The sequence below is a fragment of the Primulina tabacum genome, chromosome 12, assembly GCF_025594145.1.
Source record: "Primulina tabacum isolate GXHZ01 chromosome 12, ASM2559414v2, whole genome shotgun sequence".
In the NCBI taxonomy this organism is placed as follows: Eukaryota; Viridiplantae; Streptophyta; class Magnoliopsida; order Lamiales; family Gesneriaceae; genus Primulina; species Primulina tabacum.
Genome location: NC_134561.1, coordinates 21,683,517 through 21,689,516, shown reverse-complemented (window position 1 = coordinate 21,689,516; position 6,000 = coordinate 21,683,517).

Sequence of the window (6,000 nt, the reverse complement as noted above, 5' to 3'; positions counted from 1 at the left end):
ATACAAATCTATAGAGATAGATCAAAGAGGATGCTCAGACTCACCCAAGCCACCTATATCGATACCATTAAAAAATGATTCTCTATGGAAGAGTCCAAGAGAGGATACTTACCAATGTGTCATGGTATTACTCTATCTAAAGCTATGCGTCCCAAAACTGATGAAGAGATAGAGATGATGACATGTATTCAATATGCGTCAGCTATTGGTAGTATCGTGTATGGTATGATATCGACACGTACTGAAATTGCTTACGCTCTGAGTGTTACAAGCAGATATCAGGCGAACCCTGGTCCAATGTATTGGATGGCCTTGAAAGATATTCTTAAATACTTTAGAAGGACTAAGAACTTGTTCATGGTCTTTGGGGGTGGAGAATTGAAATTGGAAGGCTACACTGATTTTAGCTTCCAATGTTACGTAGATGATTCGAAATCGACCTCTGGCTTTGTATTCATGCTTAATGGTGCGGCTGTCTCTTGGAAAAGTGCCAAGCAAGACACCGTTGCGGATTCCACTACTGAAGCTAAATACATTGTTGCATCTGATGCAACCAAAGAGATAGTTTGGATGAGGAATTTTGTCCAAGAGTTGGGCGTTATTCCTAATGGAGTTGATCCAGTCCCGTTGTACTGGGACAACACTGGTGCCGTTGCGCAAGCAAAGGAACCAAGGTCTCATCAGCGATCCAAACCAGTACTGAGGAAGTTCCACATCATACGGGAGATAGTGGGAAGAGGAGACATATCAGTTGAAAGAGTCCCCTCTGCAGATAATGTTGTTGATCCACTTACAAAGCCCTTGCCAGGACCATTGTTTGAAAAGCATCGCGAAGCAATGGGATTAAGGGTAGTTGGCTCTAGGGCAAGTGGGAGATTGTTAGAGTAGATGTCCTACAAGCCAACGGTTGGCTAGGGAATTTATTGACTCAAGTTAAATAAACAATCTTTATTTTAATATAATTTAACTTTTTATGGTCTTGTTATACTTTATCTGTATACCCATGCAAACAGCATAGATAAAGTCCTTGATTATTCTTTAATACAAATGAATCGTAATTCTGTGGGGACCCGGACGCTAATCATATTCTTAATCATTATTAGGTCAATTTAATCAATTATAATAAACAGGGTCTAAATTTTTTTTTTTAAATTGCGGAACGTAATGGAGTACATGCAAATATACATATCAGTATATTAAAAGTACAAATCTGGTACTATATATACAATCATTCAACTAAGGTTTAACAACTAAATGTCAAGTGTCCAAATCCTATCTCTAATCCAAGTCCGTAGTCTCCACTCTAATCACGATCTATCTTCATCTCCTCGACCCTGAACATGTCCCACCTGTTGTCATGCATACATACAAACACGACAACAGCCAGATAACTCCGCTGAGAATAAATCCCAGTATAAATCAACGAAACATACAGTTATATCAACAATGTAAAAGCATGTTAAACATGTAACAGATATCAGTACATGTAACAAAATCAGAAACATAATCCATATAAAATCGCCAATCAAACTCGTGACTCCACGTTTCAACTAGACTCAATCCTAGTCTAGGGATCCCGGTTTCTAGACGTTGGCATTCCATATCGACCAACAGTAATAGAAGAAACTCCCATTCTATCCACGCCGATATAACCAAGCATCCAGTGTCTTGACCTAACCGTCACAGACTTTGGCGTTTTCACCAATTTCCTATCCTGTGACATCGTGCAATATGTCCTGGCGATCCCACCACTATCAGACACTTCTTTCACAAGATCACTCGTCTAATACTCATCTAATACGTGCTTTCTATAAATCAATAGAACAAGCAGATCAAATCAAATCAATGAACATGATAATAATAAGTATGTGATTTAGGGAAACTCAGGTATATCCCACTTGAGTCGATGTCCCAATACCACATTGACTTATACTTTTGTCTTCTCGATCTGACAAAGTCGAAGTCTCGAAGTCAAATCTGTCCATATCAAATCTGAAATGACAATATCGAATATACTGTATCAATGTATAACTCAATTCAAAACCTGTTCCGATCAATACTCAAATCAAACATAGTCTGATCCATATCAACTATATCTTGATACAATCTCAATCAATACTGAATCTGATCACAATCAATCTACTGATGTTTCGATGGCATAATAATACAGTCTCGATCGCTCCGTCACTCTCAACATCACAGAAATAATACCATAATTCATAATCGATATCAATAGGAATCATAATCTTCAATAAGAACAGGTCATGATATCAAATCTGTAAAATCTCGATCATAATACTTCAGAAAATCATAACAATTACATACTCAGCCCGTTCTTCGATCTGACTTCAGTTATATACTGATCAGTATACCCAGAACACAATATATCATTCAAATCATAATTCCCTGTTGCGACTTTGATTGTTGCACTCCCAAGAGCAGGTTGTCCACAAGTAGTATAATTCGGTGAGTCCGAATATCGTCTCCACAGGGAAGCTAAGGTAATTACAAGTCCACTACAATGTCTTTTTGTTTTTGTTTTTGTTTTTGTTTCTTTTTAATTTTAATTGTTTGAATCTTTAATGGGTAAACTTTAATTGTTCAAATTTTAATTTTAGTAGTTGAGATTAAAGGATCCACTCTTGGTATTTTAATAAAGTTAACATTAACGAACATTATTGAAATCCGCTTAATAAAATGGTTCCAATATATTAAATAATCATATTTATATTATGCTATATATTATTATCTTATAAGTATATAATATATACCAAAAGTTATAAATGTGTCAAAGTATTTATTGTGCTATATATATATTCGTAAACACTAAATCAAGTTTCCACTTTAAATGGTTGGTAAAACCAAACTAACATTTAAATGGTACCAAGAAATTAATATTATGATATATTTATATATAGTAAATCAAGGTTCCCACTTTAAATGGTTGGTAAAACCAAACAAACATTTAAATGGTTCCAAGAATTTAATATTATAATATATTCATATATAATAAATCAAGGCATCCACTTTAAATGGTTAGTAACACCAAACTAACATTTAAATTGTTCCAAGAATTTAGTGTAACATATAGCAACAATAAATCAAAACTCCCACTTATAAGTAGGGTATAAAAATGCTTAAAGAAAAAAATATAATATAAACAATAAATAATGATTAAATAATATAAAACATAGATTCTTACCTTTTAGTAACTTTATTATCATGCCAAGAGTTTCACCTTTTCATCTCAACTTTAGGAAGTTAGCTATTCATTATTCAAAGTGTAAAACTTTGAATATGAAATTAACATGCTAATTATATTTAAATGTAGAAATAAAGGAAAAATATAGAGAGAAATATTATGAACTCAAAGGTTTGTTCATAGAATGAGGGATATCCCAATACATTACAATTTACCCCTATTTATAGCCAAATTTGGGGAGACAACCACAAATAAAATATTATTTTTTTACACAAAAGTCTTCATTGGTGTTCCAAGATATTATATTATATTACACATCACTTTTGAAAATCTTCTTCTCCGAATTTGCTTCTTCACATAAAAAGAAACATGTGGATAATTGAGTTGTCTAGTTGTGGTATTTTTTTCAAACCATTTGACCAAGTAATTTGAGAGATATGGTCAAAATACTAGAGCATGGTAAAACTGTCACTCCTTTGGTAACTTTATTTGTTGCTTAATTTAATCCCAATTGTGAGAGGATTTTTATCTCATGCTTGCCACCAATATTGTAGATATTAACATCAACTTTCTACAGGTCCAAAAATCATCTTAATCCCATTTGCAACGCCAAGTTTATTCTTGTTTTATCGAACCTGTAAAAAATAGTAAAACTTGTAATTACACAACAACTTATATTTTTATACAATTTATTATAAAACATATAATATTTAAACATTTAATAAAACAAAAACTATATATTTATATTATAAAAAATTTAATTAATGTACAATTTTTATGTTTATCACACCTCCCAACCAGCTTATTGCTAGTCCCTAGCAATTTAAGCGTTAATAGCAATACAAAACATATTGATTAATTTAAATATAAATGTAATCAAAACTATCTAAGTGTATAAATTAAATTTGAAAATTGTCAAAGTTATATCAAGATCATCATAATTGTAATTTATGAAATAATTTGAGATGATCAATTCAAAGCTTATTTAAGTTAGTTAAATGTACACGGCCTTCAGAAATTTCTAGTAAGAGTCTCAACTCCATATCCTCACAGGTTAAAAATTGTTTCAATTTATGGCAACGATTTCTCTCATGGAGTTGGAATACAGATAAATGCTCAGAAAAATGGTTTACAGAATGCAGACAGACAAACGAGCCAAACTAATCAAAAGATAGAAAATCCATTGATTCAAAATCTAGTTGTTCTTATTATATATTTTTTCCTGATATTTTTTTTTTTGCATAACATCATGAAATCAGACTAAGTTTATGCTTCTTGACCACATATTTATTTAATTTGTACAATAAATTTCTCTCTCTTTTTTTTGTTTTTTTTTTTTATGAGAGATATATGGGTCGTAGCATATAACTTAAAAATTACATAGATTTTCAATATCTTTCTTTTTGTATTTTTCTCCATTTTTTTTCAGGAAATATTATTTTTTTTCTTCAAAATAAGAACTCAAGGTCTAAACAATAGATAGTCTCTCTCATGATCAATAAAGGCTCGAAAGCTGTTTTCTCAGTCCTCTCCACTCACTCACAAAATATGTGTGAGTTTAAAATTATAGGCACTCTTATAAGGTATATCTTGGGCCATATACTTTAATACCTGATTTTATCACAATGGTTAATCACTCAAAAAGATTTCATAAATCATATTTTTATATTGATCAGAATATTAAAATTGACTTTTTTTTCAAATAAAAATTTAAACATTCTTAAATAGATTAATGCATGTTCTAATTTAAATCTTTCAAACATGTAATGTATGACATTTTTGCAAAAATTACTAAGACACAAACAATAAACATGATTTTATTTTAAAATAATAAATATTATTTTTTTTAATTTTTTTTTATAATTTTGTTCTCCCCCCAATCAGAATATGACATTGTCCCTAATGTCAAAATAACTATTAATAAAGAGTACATAATGAAAGAGATATCACCTGGAATTTTATTGAAGATAACAAACTGAAACAAACGCAAACCAATCCACGACTTTTGAATCAATGATCCAACTTCCTTTTCTTACTGTTTGATTGCGACCAATTGATCTTTGTTATCATCGGATCAGGCTTATGAACAAAAGCTTCCAAATCATCAATTAATTGGTCGGCAGTCGAATCACAGATGAGCATCCGTCGTGAATTTTCTGAAATGAAATTCTGTTCCACAACTTTATCAAGAAATGTCAACAAACTGTCGTAATAATTATTGATATTCAACAAGCCCACAGGTTTATTATGGATATTAAGTTGTGCCCAAGAAACAGTGTGAAAAATTTCTTCTAATGTACTAAAACCACCTGGTAGTGCGATAAAAGCATCAGAATTTTCAATCATTTGAGTGATTCTTTCATACATAGAAAAAACTTTTAATTCCTCCCTAATCGTAACACCTGTAATATTTCCTTCAGCTAAAGCTGTAGGAATAATACCCAAAACCTGACTACCTCCAAGATGAGCAGATGTGAAACAGATCTCATTAACCCAATATTACATCCCCCATATACCAAGTGAATTTTTCTCTCAGCCAATATCTTTCCAAGATTATTCGCTGCTTCTACAAACACTTCATTTTTTCCAGGACTCGACCCACAAAATACACAAATATTTTTCAATGTTTGTGCAGAGGATCCAGCCATATTTTTACTTTCTTTTTTTCCTGGGAAAATAGAGAAAAAGATGAGAGATTTTATTGGGGTAATATGTTATCATGACAAAACTATGGGTCACAACTGTAAACAGAATAAATAGTAAAAACAATAATGACACACATGCATATAAACAGTAGT